Raw genomic sequence first — 19,459 nt, forward strand, 5'->3', positions numbered from 1 at the left:
TAAAGGCAACCCGTTGCTAAGGAAGCGTATCCAGCCCGGAGCTTGGGCAAAGGCTGGGGCAAGAGGGGCGCCAGAGTCCAGCCTCGGAGGACGGAAATCCGTGGCCTGCCCCCTACCGGCGGGTAAGCCCGGGACACGGGCAGGCGCGGGGGCGCCGCGGTGGAGGTGGTGCCGGCCGTTCTGGAAGAGGGGCTGAGAGGTGGCAGAGGAATGGGTGCGCAGAGGGAGGCAAGGCAGAGGCCATGGCCTGAGCGAGGGCCTCTTAGACCAGCCGAAGGAGAGTCCTGATTGAAGGGGAATTACTTTTCTTCCTGATTGCCCTTTAAAGAAACCTATGGAGGCTCTTGCTCTAAGGGCAGCCGTTTCGTCATTGATTTACAAATTGCCAGATTTAATGGCGACATTGTGTGGTTACCCTGGCAAAAAACACAACGTGTTTTTTGTATAGTTTGGTCCCAGGGCTGGTACAGGGCCTAACACCCAACAATCATTCGATAATTTTTGTTAGCGGTGGCAGAACTAACAATTCGGGTAATTCATATCTCTACCTTGTTTTGAGAGGTGAATATTTAACAAGCTTGGTTTCTGGTTAGTTTATCCTTCCAGGTAATTATTTTCAAATTGTATTTTTGACAAAGAATCTTCCCTTGAGCAAACCTGAGTCAGGTTCCTCTGAATCCTCTTCCCCCAGAGACACAGGACTTGAGCTCCTTCTTTAGCCCCCTTATCCAGATTTAGCAAGAATCCTGCTGGGTCTGTTTAAGGAAAATCCCTCACCCTTTATATCTGATCAAATTCTGGATCCCTCACCTTTGATATCTCCTCCCCCTTGGCCTGCCTTCAAGAATCCTTCAAGTCAGTTTACCCAGAAACCCCTACCCCTGATGTGTCCTCCTGAAAATTTTCCATCCACAGACCCTAACCCTGATGCTTGACTGTAAATTCTCACTTTTCCTTGTTGTATTCACAATGGAGTGGCAACTGCCTCCCCTGCCTGGCAAACCCCATTGCAGTGGCCCCTTGAATAGAGTCTTCTTTACTGTCTCTAACAAAAGTCAGAAAATGTTTCCTTTAATGATTTGTTTATTTATTTTTGAGAGTGAAAGAGAGAGCAAGTGGCGGGGGCGTGCAGAGAGAGACAGACAGAGACAGACAGACAGACAGACAGAGAGTTTCCCAATCAGGCTATGCCCTATCAGCACAAAGTCCTAGGTGGGGTTCAATCTCAGGAGCCATGAGATCATGACCTGAGCTGGTACCAGGAGTCAGCTGCTCAACCAACTGAGCCACCCAGGTGCCATGGTGATTTCTAAAAGTTTAGATGGAGTTGTAGAAATAATTACGTTTGTATTATGTATACTTAATCTCAAATGTATGAAGATAATATATATAATAATGTGTTTATATATGTCACAAACACAAGAATTGTCCCCTCAAAGGCCTGGATACATCAAATTATGATTCTTTTAAACAATATGCACAATAACAGTGATATCCTAGAACAAATATCTCTTAAGATTAATCTGAAATTGATCTGTGTGGCCTGATTGGCTAAAAGTTTAGTACCATTTCACTTTACTTAACTTTTAAATTATTTTTAATATTTGTTTTTGAGAGAGAGAGCACGAGCAGGGGAGGGGCAGATAGGGAGACACAGAATCCGAAGCAGACTCCAGGCTCTGAGCTGTCAGCACAGAGCCTGCTGCGGAGCTCTGTGCTCATGGAGTGCAAATCATGACCTGAGCTGAAGTCAGACACTTCACTAACTGAGCCACCCAGGCACCCCATCACTTTACTTAACTTTTAAGTCTCCCATCTCGTGAGTTCCCTCACACCCAGCGCAGCAGACATGACTACAGTGGAAGTTCTGAGGGAGATTTATTGCCAACAGAATTGGAGCCCAATATATTTGATATGTCTCACCTAGACTTACCCAAATTCGGAAGATCATGTTATTCTAAAAATCTGTGGGACCTGGGGGCTGGAAACCAATGTTTCTTGGATTGCTGAGAAAATTGCTTTTGAGGAAAGGGGTAGAAGTTGGTAACTGCACCAGGAGAGAATGCCTGAGCTCATACCCCACCTAGAGAGAAGGGCTTATCCTCCACATCGAAACCAAATACCTCTGTGCCTGTCTATGGGAGCTGTTCAGTAGTCATTTGTTTCAAAGGGTGATTTGTGGTGTTTGCCTTTGGAACTCAGATCTAAACAACATAAAGTGTCAATGTGATATTTAGGGAAACAAGTCTATATTGTATATACAAGAGTTGGATAAACAAAGACACTCTACAAAATAATAGGCAAAGTTCTTCATTTCACAAAAAGAACATGATATTTTTCTCTGTTGCTAAAGTGTCCAACTTGAAAATTATCTGATATTAAAATATTAATGAAACTTTGAGTTATTACTTAAGTATTTGCATTTTACTATTTATTTTTGTTGTGGAAACTGCTACCAAGTTTACCATTTAATCTGTTGTCTTCCTATTGAAATCCAAGCTTTAGGTAAGTTTTCTAACACCTCCCATGTTGGTATTTTGTGTTAATATGATGAATAACTTATTTGTTTCCCCATGTGGAATCAGTTGGGAAAAGAAATGATTAAAGGCATGGACAGTTTCCAATCCTTTCCTGAGACGGCTTTCCTATTGTTTTTCAATTAAAGTTTTTCAAATACTTGACTCCAGCATCCCAATGTAATTTTAAAACTAAATAAAAATTATGTTTAAAACATTTATTTGAATTATAAATATTTATTTCTCCTCTGTAAATAGTCAAAGATGGATTATAAAGAGTTATTTTGAAAGTTGGTTTGAAAAGTTGGGCTGTGTACTGAAATGGAGTACACCTTATTCTTTGAAAAATAATCGTGCCTGGGTAGCTCAGTCAGGTAAGTGTCTGACTCTTGATTTCAGCTCAGATCATGATATCACACACGTGAATTCAAGCCCCTCACTGGGTTCTGGGCTGACAGCACAGAACCTTCCTGGGGTTCTCTTCCCCCTCTCTGCCCCGCACCCACTTGCTTATGCACTCTCTCTCAAAATAAATAATAAACAATAAGAAGAAGAAGAGAAGAACATTTTTTAATAAGTGGAATATAGCAATAAAACCCAAGCTTTGGAATCAGACACTGGGTCCAGTTGTCTGCTTTTGCTCTAACTCTTCAACTCTGGTCACAACTAAACTTCTCTGAGCCTCAGTTTCCTTATTTGTAGAATAGGGACATCAGTATTTGTGTGACAGGTGTGAAGATTAAACAAGACACTGCATAGATTAATGTCAGGCTCCTAGTAGATGCCAAACAAATGTTTCTTTCCTTTTCTCCTGAAGCAATAGGTATTTTTCCATTGCATTACTGGTTAGCTTTCGAGTAGCTTAGATTTGCTTATAACATTTTAAAAAGTGTTTGAGGCAATTATTTCATATAGCTGCTTTGATTTGTGACTAATTCAATGTATGTAAATACATATACATTGATGGAGTTTTAAAAAATAGTATTGGGTCCTCCATGTATGTCTTGCATGCACCTGTGGAGAGCTGCCAGAAGAGCTGCTGGGGGAAGAGATGTGTGCCTTGACCTAAGATCAACCACCTGCAGGGCAGGACAGTGTTATCACTCCCAACTCAAGGCCGGAGACAGCTTGGCTGAGTTTTCTTATTGGCTCCTCAGACGCTGTGCTAATACTGCAGCTTCTGTTCCTCTACCCTAGCCTTTTCACGTGACCCTGTGTCTTAGCAACTGACCTATGCTTCTTGCTCTTTATAAGATGAATGTGTTTTCTCAATAAATTGAGGCTTGATCAGAGACTTGTCTTGCCTCCATTTTCTGTGCCCCCTGCCCCCCAATTCTCACTCCCTCCCTCAGGACCTGCGTTGACTGACCTGCGGACCGGGTCATGCACCTCCTTATATCCCTTCTCATAACTCTTAGATCATTCTCTAATTCCCTCTTGGCAGGTTTTGCAATAGGCTTGCTCTCTTTACATCATTAATTCGACAAATGGTTTTCCCAGCATCCACAATACCCACCCAGGCTACATTTCCCTGTCTCTTGCCCTCTAGACACCATGGGCAACCAGTCTAGTCCATTTTTCTGATGTCCTGCACTATTCCTAGACTCACACTCATTCGTGAATTTCATGAGAGCAGCGTTTACCAACGGTGGGTCCTGATCTCTTCATAGGATATGTAATTCCTTTGGTGAGCCATGCCAGAATTCTTTATAAATGAAACATGAAGAATAAAATGGGATAGAAAATATCAGAAAGCATGTCATGTTAGGAAAGGTAAATATGTAGGGTTCTTTAAGGAAACATTTTTGGAGCCACTGTCCTGGAAGATAAAGACCCCAAGGAAGGTCCTCAGTCCAACCTTAACTGTGAGCCACAAGTTTCCTTTGCACAACTTGCTCACATTTCCTTACCAGATCCCAACTTTCCCACCTCTCCATTCTTCATTAAAAAAAAAAAAAGGCAACTTCCTGTTTCAGCCAATCCTACGTCTTTCAGGGTCCAATGTATCAGTCACCATCTTGCCCAAACCTCCTCCTCCCTCCATCTTCCCACCCCCTCTTCCCTCTGAAAGCCCAAGATCACTAGTTTCCTTTTAATCTCATCCAAGATGCGTGACTCTTACCAACCACCCGCAGGTTGGCCAGCAACTTAGTTCTGGAAACTTCCAATGTCTTCCTCCACAAGTTTTAAAATAAGTGTTGATTTAGCCTCTTTCCACTCTTATTATTTATGGCAAATAAGAACATCACCATAAAAGTTTAACTCTATGGCAAAATATTTGAAGTCTTTTCTGTTGAAGCAGATATGACCTCTTCTTTTATGTGTCTTGTTTTCCAGGCCCACATGATTTGTCTTCTATATGGATTGTGTCTTTCTCAGGCAAAGATTTAAATTTCTAATCTTAGAGCAATTGGATTTGAAACAAAATCAAGTTCAAAACAATAAAACAAAAAACATGGTACCATATGAGAAAAAGTGAGTCATATGTTCTCTAACTGAGACAAATAAGCCACATTTCTTTTATCAGATATTTTTTTAATTTCCTATTTTCCCATCCTGAAGTTTTCAAGAAGCCAAGCCATATTTTAGTATTTTAAATTTATTTTTCATATGCCTAATAACAGAATCAAAAACTGGCAGAACTAAGAAACATTAAAATTATATCAAATTAAGTTAGAAGTATATAAATTAATTGGAGATTTTAATACCTCGTACTCAATAATTGATAAAGTAGATTTCATTAAGGATTTAGAGAACTTGAAAAACACTTTGTCAACCAAAGTAGTGTAATTGATAATTATCACAAACAATACCTAAAATATGCATTCACTGCCTGCTTTTAAAGGAAGCAGGCATTGAAAGCTGATTATTTAAATATGCTGTAGTACACATAGCACTATAGATATTGTGGAAAATTGAATTGACTTTTTGGTGACTTCAAGAATTACATGGAGAAACTTACTCTTTTCCTTTCTACTATGAATGTGTATTGTAATCATGATACATTAGGTTCTATTCAGTGAAGACCTCATTGATTTTTTGAACTTTCCTATTCACCTTTAAATTTTTTTATTAGAACATTTTCAAATATGTCATCTAAAAATTAGTACTTTATAACCATTTTCCGAGATTCCTAGAAAAGTTTATGTAATTATGTGCTATTTTTATACTAATTTTATTGGGAATATGGGATTAGAGGTAAAGAAGCTTGATCTCTCAGTAGCATTTCAACCATTTAAGTACTGTAAAGTAAGATCGTTACATTTCTCTTGATTGTTTATTTTATTATTTATTTATTTATTTATTTACTTATTTACTTATTTATTTTTGGTAGATGAGGTAGAGGGAGTCTCTCTGAATGGCCAGAGCAACAATATAAAATTTCCTATGAAGTGGCTTATAAAACCAGAAAGCTAATTCCCTTCATTCTTGCTGAATGAAGGGAGTGTGTGCACTTCCTGCTGGGGTACCGATCCCCAGACTTTCAGATTGAACTGGCTGGTCCTTTTTCAAATGCAAATTTGAAAGCCAGTGTAAGGGTGCCAATTGTCTTTTTTGTTTCTTTAAAAAACGTAAAAACAAAGACCACGTCATTTCTGGACATCATTCCATGCTGGGAGCCGCACCAGCCTTGCTGGATGACACAGTCACAGTAAGGAAGTGGTAGACATTGCACGGCTCCTGCCACAGGGGTGGAAGCTGGCATCTCCTGTTAACTGATTGCTCGTGTAAAATTAAGCCTGTTGCTATTGATTAGGCCTCACAATGTTCCAAATCAGACCGATATTCCCCAGATACCTCATGGGAAGAAGAGGAAGTTAAACAAAGCACTGCAGATGTTTGTCCAAAGGCTCTTCTATTGAGCTTCACAAATTTAAGACATGAAAATGAAGGGAGTTAAAAGATAATGTTTACCCTGGCCCAGAGAGAAAAGGCCTAACTTAGGAAATAGAAACCAAAAAGAGCCAGGCACAAGTTACTGCGCATACATATGCTAATCTGGTGCCCACTGTAAGGATGGGTAAGAGTAGTTACAACTTAAACTCCTATGCAAAGGGCAGCTCTTCTAGGACGCCTATGGGGCTTACACCTTCAACATCAAAGGACAAGGGTGACAAAAGGTTTACTTACTAACCTTGGCGAATATATTATTCCTCTTGTGACCCAAATAGAATGCCTCCTAGCCCTGTCTATGACTGAATTTTAGCATCATTGTTATAAAATGTGTTTGCTATCTGCTTTTCACTAAAACATCCTGCTATCTTCTTAGTTGTAAGATTTACTACTGGTTCAAACAAAAGTGTATGTTATCTGCTTTTCACTGAGAATATCCTGTTATCCTATGATGTGTAAGTTACCTCATTGTAATTAGAATAGTTCTGAAGAAATGCCTTTGTAAAACCTGTTTCTTCACCCTTTTCAAAGCACCTTTATCACTGAGAATTATTTGTAATTGTTCCACCTTTTGATGTCATAAGTCTATAAATAAAGGCCCAAAACCTGGTGAGACAGGAGATACAGGAGATAGGAGATAATAAAGAGAATAAGACAATGCCAGGCTGGACCAAGAAAGTAACTGCGTGAAACTCTTTCCCGCCGGCCACTACCCCTTCAGGGAGCCCTGGACCAGCCAGAGCAGGTCTCCGGCAATTCCCCATAAAAAGAACATTTTACACTGAAAGGAGTAGGTAGCATAAAATGTGAGAATAAAGAACGGTACTTTAAACTGAAGAATAGGGTTTATGAAAAGCCCACAGTATGTTATGATAGACTTGTGAATGTCTTTATAGATTGGACCTATTATTGCCAAACTCTGTCCCAGACCTGATACCAAGCAAGACTGCCTGAATATGAATCCTGTTTCCATGGTATTTGCCATCTTTCCACACTGGAATGTCGAAGAGCTGGAAGGTGGGGGGGGGGGGCAGCGGATCTGTGGGTGTCTTTTTCAGCCTAAACCAGTTTGTTTTAGTGTATCATCTCTCTTTTTATGGTCTCTGAAAGAATATAGAGTTAGACTTGGGGGAAATATTTTTTTAGGTTTATTTATTTTGAGAGAGTGTGCATAGGAAGGGCAGAGAGAGATGAGAGAGAAAGAGTCCCAGCGCCTGGAGTCTGATGTGGGGCTCAAACCAAGGAACCTATGAGATCATTACCTGCACTGAAATCAAGCCACCCAGGGGTCCCTGGGGGAAAATATTTTTAAAACCTCCATGAACATTACAAACTTTACTAGAATTTGAAGGCTGTCTTCTATAGAATCTATGGAATTCACATGCACTGTTATGCCCGTATCACCGGGGACCCCAAGAAAGACGCACCAGAGTCCAGAGTCAAAGCCAAAAAGCAAGGGTCGTTTATTGCAGGTTCGAACCTGGGCCTCTGCCCACTCCCAGCTAGTGGAGCGGAGAGAACCAGAGAGCCCCGTGCTGGCGATTTACATTTCCTTTATAGGCAAATGCAAACAAGTTCTGGGGCGTTTCACAGCTATAGAATGGACATTGGTCGGAAGTATAAGTCAGAGCATGTGGAGCCAATTGATTGGGTCCCGCCCCAAGCGTCATTACAGAAGCAGAATGGGCGGGGGTTACAGCGACAGGCTCTGGCTATTGCATCAGATTAGAGGGGTTTTTTCCTTTTTCTCCTGGGTTTTTGGTCCTCTCAGCACAAGTTTCCCCCTAGAATTCCACAGTATAGGAGAGAATTGTCTTTAATAAATTAAATAGCCAAGAAGAAAAAAACTTTTCTTTCGGGCTACATGACCCCAGAGAGACTGCTGAGTACCGTAGTAACCTGGATCCTGGATGCTTTACATTGTGCTATTTTCAATGGTATCAGGAAGTCAAATCCAAAGTAAGGCTTCTGTTTTCTCTGGCTACTAGCAGTTTCCATCCTGCATTCTCATATATCTGATCTGACCATGTGCTTAAATTATCAGGTTTTTTTAAAGTTTGAGAAACCTGAATCAAACTGCACCAAAAAGAGATCCAGCTTCAGTGAGGCATGAAGTAGTCAACTTCAATTTCTTTACTTATTTATTACCTACTGTACACTAATAACAGGCTTTCAAAAATTGAATTTATTCTAAACCACTCAAATGTGATAAAGGCAACCTGTGATGAAATTATAATAAAAATGCACTTATACTTGTTAAGAAATTTGATCTCTTATGCGTAATTAGTTTCTGGGAAGTGGAACTCAGGGTTTAAGTACTACTAATTTGATATATCTACCAAGCAAATCCCTTTTTGTATGAAATTCCTGCTAAGCTCACCAAGTAATCCCTATTATAGATACTTAGGGCATCTTCAAAGACAAGAAAATTAATGATTGTGATGTATACTAAAATAGTGCTAATGTGATGGTCAGTAGTTATATTAAGTTATATTGCTTTGAAATGCTTTTATGGTATTTTCATTCTGACAAAAGATTCATGAGGACAAGTCTACTAGATATGAATAATGGAAATATTCTGTACCAGAAAGTCATATCTAAAGAAAGATCTATATTTAAATGCCTTAATAATATATTTATATATTAATTTACAGACCACATTATCTGATATGTGTGCATTTGTATACACATGCATATACATATCTACATAAATATGTATTTATATATGTGTGTATAAAACATTGCACAAAAAGTCGAAAGGGAAGAAATCGCTGGGCTTACTTTAATTATAGATTGAAAATGCATGAGTATTTGGGGTTTTTTCATGGTTTTTTTTACATTTATTTACTTTTGAGAGACAGAGTGAGACAGAGCATGAGCTGGGGAGGGGCAGAGAGAGAAGACACAGATTGTGAAGGAGGCTCCAGGCTCTGAGCAAGCAACACAGACTCCAACACAGGGCTCAAACCCATGAACTGTGAGATCATGACCTGAGCCGAAGTCAGCCATTTAACCAACTGAGCCACCCAGGTGCCCCAAAAATGCATGAGTATTTGGAGCACTGTTGCTTACAAGCAGAATAAATCACCATTATGTAAGGAGCTTCTTTATGACCCAAGTGTGTATCATTTAACTCAAAACTTTGCTTTTCTCTGAGTTTTAAAATTGGCAGTTCTCTATTAACATAAAATTTTTTGGAAAGCAAGAGCCCTCTATTAACAGAAAGGCCATTGGAGACTTAAGGAATCACATCTTGTATCTAAATCCACCTACACCATAATTGTCTGTAATATCTTGAGAGATCAGCATGAACTTGTAGATGAGCTGAGAATTGCAAAAGGGAAAGTATTCTGGAAACAGAAGGCGCACAGATGAAGGGAAGGTGGGAGATTATGGATAAACTTTTATTTCTTCTGAAACTGAGATGAAGTTAAGTGTGACCTTTAGTATGAAACTGTAAGGATGCAGGTCTGAAACTGACTCCATGAAACAATAGAAGGGCACACATTGCCCAAGGCAAAAGGGACCACCCTTGTAACATTGCTAAGGGCAGGCCTAAAGATGGAGGCTAAGACTAGTCACGCCCTACGTGAGGGTCCTGGGCCCACTCTGATTGGTCAGTACTCTAAATGTTGTGATTGGGTCCCGCCAAAAGTAACAAATACTCTAGGCAATGTGAATGGTTAAACCTGCTGTCAATACCTATGTCACGATTTCCTGTAACTCCCCCTTCCCAAACTCATAAAAGCCCTGCCCTGCCTTTGTTCAGGGCTCGCTCCACGTGGATCCCGTGTGTTGTTGAAGTCTGTGAGCCCGAGTTTAGGCTGGCTGGGCCTAAATTCGTAATAAAGCTCTTTGCTTTTGCATGCGTGATTTGGCCTCCCTGGCGGTCTCTGGTTTGGGAGGCGATATTAAAATCTGGGCATAACAATACCTGGGGCAAGAGACATTACATAAGGGGAAAATCAAAGAACTTCTGAACAAGATAATATTAGGATTTGCAGAATTGATACCTCTCTGAACTATCACGAATGACTCCATGGGGTGTGGAGTGGGAAGGAAACCAATGAACTTTTTGAAAGGAAATGGGCCCAAAAAATGTAATGATGAGTGATGTTATATACCTCTTTCTCCATTAAAGCCAGAAATAAAAGAGTGAAAAATGTGGCAAGCCAAGAACCAGATGGAGAAAAACACTGTTCTTTTTTTTTTAATCACCTAATTGCAATATAATGTTGACTTGGATTTTTTTCTTAGATGCCTTACTCATAGAAATAGCTAGTGGGGGAAGAGACGATAGATGGGAATTTAACATGGGTGATTTCCTTTGGTAAAAATATCGGCTGTGGGATCATCATCAAAAGAAAATGCCAAGTGACTGAATGCCATTGCATTATAGTATGAATCCTTGCAACTTCTCACTGTTTTGTAGTAAACGCATCTTTCCATGCCTCCTCCTCCAGACCTCCCAAAGTAAATCCATTTTCAGTTTAACACCCAGAGATTACTGAGTGGGTTTTACTTCTGGGTTCAACCACATTTTTTTAATGTTTACTTTTGAAAGAGAGAGAAAGAGAGTGAAAGAGCAAGAGAGAGAGAAAAAGAGAGAGGGGAAAAAATGGGAAAGGGGCAGAGAGGAAGACACAGAATCAGAAGCAGGCTCCAGGCTCTGAGCTATCAGCACAGAGCACGATGCAGGGTTCAACCCCACAAACCTGAGATCATGACGTGATCAAGTCCAGCATTTAACTGACTGAGCCACACAAGCCCCCCTAGGTTTAACCATATTTCAACTTCTGAGCAACCGAAGAAGAAAAAAGGAAGAGGAGGAAGGAAAGAAAAGGAAGAGAAGAAGGTGAAGAGGAGAGAGAGAAGGAAAGGGAAGAGATAGAAAAGAGGAAAGAGAGACAGAGAGAGAGTGAAGTAAAAATAAGAAGAAGGAAAAATAACAAGGATGATGTCTGTGGTCCGCAGTACTTGGGCTCATGGGACCTTGACCTTGCATGGGAGTTAATATATTACCCTTTGACAATCCTGCATGTAAGATGCCTCAGGAAGGAAGCCACCTGATGAATAGTAAAGAAAACGTTGGATTTGTTTTCCTATTTAGATCTTTCACTTAAAATACAGTTATAAAAAATTATATTCCTATAAAATATTCCAGAGTGTCCCTTTTTTTGATTTAACTATGATTTAATACTTTCATAGATGTGCACTATGTATTTTTTGTAATGAAGTTGCATTTCAGGAGAGAACTAAAAAAATATCTTAATTTGGTACCTGACTTTTCAATAATTGGAAGCACTAATACTGAAAAGACTTTAGCTTTAAAGGTTTGTAAACTTGAATTTAACATACACAGCTCAATTTTGGTTAGCAGTTTAATTAAGATAAAACTATGGGCATGACGAATCTATAGAAAGACAGATGAATTCCTTGCTTGCCTATTAAAAATCCTTCAAAAATTGTTATCACGTGAATTAAAAAGACTTAGATCTGAGCGGCATGCAAGAGCTTTTGGAATCAGAAGGTGCCCAGGAGTTAAAAGCATATTTTTGGAGTGATAGGATACCTCAGACTAATAGGAACTTTAAGATAGTAGTTATTCTAAGAAAGGTTTGGATAGTTAGATTTCCCTCTGCAATGAGTATATTTTTTGGAACAAAACACCCCCGATGATGATGAGAAACGGTGTTGTAAACTTAAACCAGTGGTACTCAGTTGGTGTTAAAGTTCATACTGATGATTTTCTCTCAAGTACCTAAACCACAAGACGAATCTCAGTGATACTTCATGTTCACTGACCACCTCAATGGAAGTGATTAGCACGATAAAATAAAAATCTATGGCAAGTTAAATAAATGTTTTGCATTTAAGATTTTTTGCATGTAAAAGCTATGTTGACACTATAGTGTAGTCTATTAAGCATGCACTAGCACTATGTCTAAAAATCAATGTATACACCTTAATGAAAAAATACTTTATATCTAAGAAAATTGCTAACCATCATCTGAGTTTTTAGCAAGTCGTAATCACTGATCACTGATCACCATAATAAATACAGTAACAATGAAAAAAGTTTGGCATGTTGTGAAAATAATCTAAATGTGAATAAAGACATGAATTGAGAAAATGCTGTTGGGAAATGGCACTGATAGAACTTAAAGCAAGGATTCTACAAACCTTCAATTTCTAAAAAAAACTGAACCATTTGCAATGCACAATGAAGTAAAGTGCAATAAAACAAACTGTGCCTGTCTATGGGGAAATGAATAATCTATTTTATGTGGCAAGCAATGAAAATTTCCCCATACTTTATTGTTTCCAATAATTAAAATTTGATGTGCCTAGTAAGAACCTAAATTTATGGCTGAGGGTCATTTGGTAGTGTACAGAAGATAGAGACACTATGGAAAAATAGAAAATTGAATGGGCACCCTCCTACACTGTTGGTGGGAATGTAAACTGGTGCAGACGCTCAGGAAAACATTATGGAGGTTCCTCAAAAAACTATCAGTAGAACTCCCCTATGACTCATCAATAGCACTACTAGGGATTTACCCAAGGGATACAGAAGTGCTGATGCATAGGGGAACATGTACTCCAATGTTCATAATAGCAATGTCAACAATAGTCAAATCATGGAAAGAGCCTAAATGTCACATCACCTGATGAGTGGGTCAGGAAAATGTCGTGTGTGTGTGTGTGTGTATATATATATATATATATATATACATATATATATATATATATATATATATATATATACACAATGGAGTATTACATGGCAATGAGAAAGAATGAAATATGGACATTTGCAGCAAAGTGGATGGACCTTGAGGGTGTCATGCTAAGCAAAATAAGTCAGGTAGAGAAGGACAGATACCATATGTTTGCACTCATAGGTCTAACAGGAAAAACCTAATAAAGGACCAGGGGGAGGGGAAGAGGGAAAGAGAGTTAGGGAGAGAGAGGGACACAAAACCTGAGAGGCTATTGAATACTGAAAACAAACCATGGGCTGAAAGGAGAGGGGACGGAGGTGGGGGGGAAGGGGTGGAGGGGTGGTGGTAATGGTAATGTGGGGAAGAGCACTGGGTGTTATATGGAAACCAATTTGACAATAAACTATTAAAATAATAATAATAAAATTAAAAAATAAAAATAAAAAGATTTTAGTTAAATAACTATTTAAATGGCAAAAAAAAAAGAAAAATAGAAAATTGAAAACTTTTTTGAGCTCGAGAGGAATAGAAGAACAGAAATAACATGCTTCCCAAATATATTGGAAGTTTCAGTACAATCTGGTTGGAAAGCTGAGGCATTTGAAAGCCAAATGGACACAGACTTCCTAGGAAATCAGATCCTGAAGAGATATAGTCTAAACGTGGTCATACAGGTATTTGGATTAATGAATATTTAAAAACCCAAGGAATTTAGTAACTGCATACAAATAGACTTGGTATCTAACCCCAGAGTTCACATTTGCTCACCTGGCCACTGTCTCTAAAAGTGTTACCATCCTTGCTATTGCTGACCTTACTTCTCTAGACCTCGGTTCCTTCATCTGCATGTGGAATGTGTTGGGCTGGATGACTCTAAGCTCCTTTTCAAATCTATCCCTTTGTGAATTCATTAGCTGTTACTGAACTCCAGATTCCACTTGCGAATGCTTTTGTCTCATGAAGGTAGAGATAAGCAGAAAGGTGGTAGTGATAAGAACAGCAACACAAACTAAGAAAGGGGAGAAAAGATGGACACTAGCCCCTCCTTCTTCGCGCAGGTGAGGAGGGTCAGGGCAGACCATGTCATGCTTGACAATAGAAAAAATTAGAAAGCAATGGTGAATGTGTGTTTCAGCATCTCATAGAGACTTGAGAGCTCTTAGCAGAGGAGTCCCGTCTCTACCGCCATCTTGGCAGTTGGGCTGTTTCTCAGATTTATAGTCACTTGAGTCAAAATGCAATGTTTTTGTGGAAAACCATGTAGGGAAGGAAAATTCTCCTCTATCCTCATGGGTTCTCCCAGTGTGTCTGAGAAATAAACCGACAATGGAAAAATTAATAGGAGAAAGATCATACAAATTTATTTGATGTTAAAAGTTTTACATGGCACAGAGGTTTTACAGAGAGAAGAGAAATCCTACAAAGAAGCTGCTAGGCTTGGAGGCTTTCATATCATTTTTATAGAGTAAGAGAAATATAAAGGCAACAAAACAAAGGGAAAGGACTTTGAGTTTCCAGGGGTGACAAATTATATTTCTGTAAATTTGTATAACTTAAAACAGATTTTATTGGAAGGACAAAACCTTTTAGAGACAAGATCCTCCCAGCCATATAAGCAGCTCATTACATTGCTGACTAACTCTAGCAGGAAAATCTTCCTCTTATTGAAATCGAAATCTGTCTCCATTCAATTGTCCTAACCCATTCCTGTACCTATATGGAATACTAAGTTCAATTCCTCTTCCAGGTGTCAGATTTTCAGATACTTGAAGGCAGAAATCATGCTGCTAATTCCTCTAAAGCTGAGTATCTTCAGCACTTTTAAATCCTTCTCAATGATGGGAGCTCTAAACTCTTTATTATGTTGCTCACACTGGTCTTAAGTTTCTCTTCACACTCTGCGTCCTATTAGAAATTGTACTAACAGCAGTAAATGTTACCCTTACACATTGAAACAAGGATTTTCTTAGTCCAAACACTAGGTATGTATCAATATAGCCCAAGTTTGTGATTAGTTTTTATATTAACTAGGCATCAAGAATCCATTTAATTCAAACTATGCTGCTTGGTGCACATGGGAGGCGAGTCAGTTAAGCATCTGACTTCTGATTTCAGCTCAGGTTGTGATCTCTATTTCTTAAGATAGAGCCCTGTGTGAGGCTCTATGCTGACAGCACTGAGCCTGCTTGGGATTCCTTCTCTCTCTCTCTCTCTCTCTCTCTCTCTCTCTCTCTCTCTCTCTCTCTCTCCCCTCTCTTCTCTCTTTCTCTCTCTCTGCTCCTCCCCCTCTCATGTTCTCTCTCTCTCAAAATAAATAAGTAAACATTTAAAAAGGAATAAATACGTTGCTTGTCATCTGCTTCAGTGAAAACTGGATTCACATATCCTTACACATTCTGTCTTTCATCTAGAAAACAGATTATATTGGGAAAAAGTGACAATATATCTACCAATTGTTGCACAAATTTGATGAGACGTATACTCTCTGCAATTTTCCCATTATGCAAATAAAGTACACTTAATTCTAATTAGCTCCCCATAAAAAATCATATACATGAAAGCCCTTTGTGAAAAATAATGCTGTTTGCTATTTATTTCAAATTTTAATAAATGTTTTTCATAGTAATTAAGCTCCCAAGTTTTCAGATTAGACACATTTAAAATGTAGCTGGTAGTTGTACTATTTATTCTCACTACTTGATCTCAAGTAAGTTTTTATTTCCTCCAAGGTTTTATTTAAATTCAAGTTAGTTAACGTATCAGGGATGACAATTTGTAAGAAGACAAATATATGGGAAACTGATGGTAAATTAGGGCTAGTTAGTAAGGTTGTAAGCAGTAAGTCCATATTAGCATGTCACTTAGGAATTGTAGTTTAAAACCATGTACCTACTCATCCAAAATCCAAAATACTAACAACCCTAAATTCTAGGAATGATGTTAAGCAGCAAAAATTCTCATTCATTGGTAGGAAGAATGCAAAATGGTAGAGCCACTTTGCAAAACAGTTTGGTGGTTTCTTTCAAAACTAAGCATACTCTTACCATATGATCCGACAATCATGCTCCTTCTTATTTACTCAAAGGAATTGAGATATTATGTCCACACAAAACCTGCACATGAATGTTTATAGTAGCTTTATTCATTATTATCAAACCTTCCAAGCAACCAAGATGTCTTTCAGTGACATCTTACAAAACTGTGGCCCACTCTGGCAATGGGATATTATTCAGTGATAAAAAGAAATGAGCTATCAAGCGTGGAAAGGCACAGAGGAAACTTAAATGCAATTGCTAAGTGACAAAAGCCAATGTGAAAAGGCTAAATACTATATGATCCAACCATGTGACATTCTAGAAAAGACAAAACTATGGAGACAGTAAAATGATCAGTGGTTGCCAGGCATTTAAGGGTGAGGGAAGGATGAATTGGTGGAACACAGAGCTCTGGAGGGGCAGTGAAAATACTCTGTGTGATACCGTAAAGGTGGCTATATATTGTTACACATCAGTCCAAACCCATAGAGTGCACAACACCTAAAGTAAAGGATGATGTAAACTATGGACTTTAGGTAACAAATACATAAACAAACAACCCCCTTTCCCCACAAAACATGTATCTGAAAATTAACCAGAGGTGAGTATATGTACACACACACACACACACACACACACACACACATGCATGCTCTTCTATATAATCAATGCATCAGAGACAAAGTCACAACAGAAATTATGAAATACTTGGAGCTAAGTAACAATTAAAGTATTATGTATACATTTTTGTGTGATGTACATAGAACCATATTTACCAGAAAAATCTATTGCCTTAAGCGAATACGTCAGCAAATAAGAAATTGAAAATCAATGAGCTAAGTTCTTTCTTAAGAAATTAGAAATAAGCAGAAGAACTTAAAAAAATTTAGAATTTAAATTAATTATTTTGTTTTAATGGAGGAGACCAAATTAGAAGAGTGCATGGCATAGGGTAAGGTTTCTGTCACTGTGAGCTATTATTATAGTTAGTTAAGTGCAGGGAGGTAATGAAAACATTCATGTACTTAGGGTACGAAGATTTCTCTTCTGGTCCTTTGTCTTGAAATGACTAGATAATTGTGATACCTATGGAGAGTCACATAACCCCTTGGATCTCGATTATTTAATAGGCAAAATGAGAAGTTTGGATGAAAAGCCATGCCCAATTCTGTCTTTCTGGGATTCTACTTTTTCAGGACCCTGGTGGAGACAACAATTTGCCGAGGATCAAAATCAACTTGTAGACTGCTGTTACCATATGGACCACTTGTGCCTGTTTGGAACCTAGAAAGAATGAAACACAGCGAGTTACATCTACAGTGTGCATAGTATTATTATTATCATTACAAGTAGTCATCGTATGAAATTTATAGTAAAGTTGACCATTTTGCTACTATTATTTCCTTGTAGGGTGCTCACAATTAATTTGTGACTAAATTCCCAACACTAAAAGCAAAATCCTATACTCTCTTGAGAATATTTTTTCTCAGGAACTTTTCTAGCTCTCTTCTAAGGCATATTACAGAAATTGCAAGCTGCTGCTAAGTGTTCCTAGCTTGTTAAATCAGTATCGTGTTCATTTGCTCAGAGATTCTAGTCTGAAAGAAAAGTAAAGCATTTTCATTTCTGATAAAATGAAATAGGATATCCTTTTCTTTTTCAAAGTTGGAGAAAAACATCATGATGGGTTTTTTTTTCACACAGTATATGGAAGTCTTTCTTAGCTTTCTCTTGACACTGTTTCTCCTCTTATCTGCTGTCTCTAAACCAGTGGTTCCCGAAGTATTGTCAGAGACCCTTCTAGGAGGTCTCAAATGTCCAAATTGTCTTCCTAGTAACATGAAGACATTATCTGCCTTTTTCACTCCCATTCTCTCCTGTGTGTACAGTGGAGTAGGAAAAACAGACACCAGACTCTGAGGTTAGCATGAGTCCATAGACAGACCCCACCCACATCAGGTTGTCGAAACTCAATGAGAAGAAGTAGCTTTCAACTGAGAAGGAACTGGGGTTGGTCCAGATAAACTCTCAGGAGAGTTCAGATCTTAAAGGTCTGTAGGAGGCTCTGTCCATTAAAGCTGACTCCCTCAGGTGTGGAGGCACGGTCCTCTGAATCCAAGCTATAAAAAATTACCACCACCACTTGAGGGCGGTACATTCAAATCACACATAACATGTAGCCACTTCACCTTGCTGGATCCGTTCCAAATGCTGTCCTAATACACTTAAAAAAGCATCTGAAATATTTTGAGATTGAAAAAAGGCAGGGAATTAAAAAAAATCATAGCACATTTTTTCCTCAGGGAAAATATAATTAGATTTGCAAAAATGCAAAAATTTTACTTACTCTGGTATTTATATTAATCTGTTCTAATAGTATTAAGTAATCCAAATGCTTTTGAAATCACCCTTGTTAAGTACTTTATAATATTAAATGTTAATTAAATGTACTATTTATTTATTAATCTTATTCAAAAATAAGGCCTTGCTAATATATGTTAACTTTATAATTCTCATTTTGGCACATAGGATAATTCATTTTAAACAACAAACACTTATAACCATTGTGTTTTCAGAAGTATATGATAGGTTTAATATTTTAAAGTCAGAAACAATATAGTCTATAATTAAGTATGTTACAATAGTTGAACTTTAAAGTTGCAGTGGAAATTCCTTTATTTCTATGAAGCCTTAGATAATTGAGGTAGGAAGGATTATTCCCCGAATGCGAAGTGCCCTCCTGTCTTTTCCATCCAATTACAAGAGCAAATCACTGTCTCTAAGCTTATTACATAACTTCAGAATTGCAGGAGTAAATTTTTGGGGAAGGATTAATCTGCTAGTAGTTGTACTTCACATAGCAGGCATCCAAGAAATGTACAGACAATGATGATAATGGGTGTTCTTCCAGAAGCAAAGTAGAAGAGCATAACCTTTCAAAACTTTCAAACAAATTTCATCTCTGTGGTCTTACCTAGGGGAATGCTGGTGCAATGCTAGCGAGCCTCTTGGCTTCCTCCTGTCCCTCCTTCAGAACAATGAGAAAAAGTTAAATATACGTATTAACTTTTATTAAGAGGTTAACTTGAAGTGAATACTTGATTTTTCATGTGACATTTCAGGTGGAGAACTTGCGAAGTATTTTGTATATATAAATTTTCAGGCAGCCTCTGGAACCAAACAAGAATTACAAAGGTTATAGATGTGCTCCTTGATTCTTTCAAGAGAAAACTTTTATAGAGATTTTTATAAAGAGTACAAACCTGAAGAGAAAGTTTAATTGTTTTAA

The 19,459-nt window shown here is 38.3% G+C and overlaps 2 long non-coding RNA genes across 3 annotated transcripts; one reads left to right on the forward strand and one right to left on the reverse strand.

The window, feature by feature from the left end:
• The first annotated feature begins 34 nt into the window (after nt 1-34).
• Nucleotides 35-17,489, forward strand: LOC115294494. Of its 2 annotated transcripts, none has more exons than XR_003909911.1 (2): nt 35-122; nt 17,367-17,489. It is a non-coding gene; the product is annotated as an uncharacterized LOC115294494 (long non-coding RNA). The 2 variants fall into 2 exon arrangements; XR_003909910.1 differs by lacking the exon at nt 35-122 and adding an exon at nt 14,104-14,193.
• Nucleotides 7,843-13,981, reverse strand: LOC115294495. Its single transcript, XR_003909912.1, has 2 exons — nt 13,904-13,981; nt 7,843-8,194 (listed from the first exon to the last, which is right to left on the reverse strand). It is a non-coding gene; the product is annotated as an uncharacterized LOC115294495 (long non-coding RNA).
• Nucleotides 17,490-19,459: the final 1,970 nt, after the last annotated feature.

This window comes from Suricata suricatta, chromosome 6 (assembly GCF_006229205.1).
Source record: "Suricata suricatta isolate VVHF042 chromosome 6, meerkat_22Aug2017_6uvM2_HiC, whole genome shotgun sequence".
Taxonomy (NCBI): Eukaryota; Metazoa; Chordata; class Mammalia; order Carnivora; family Herpestidae; genus Suricata; species Suricata suricatta.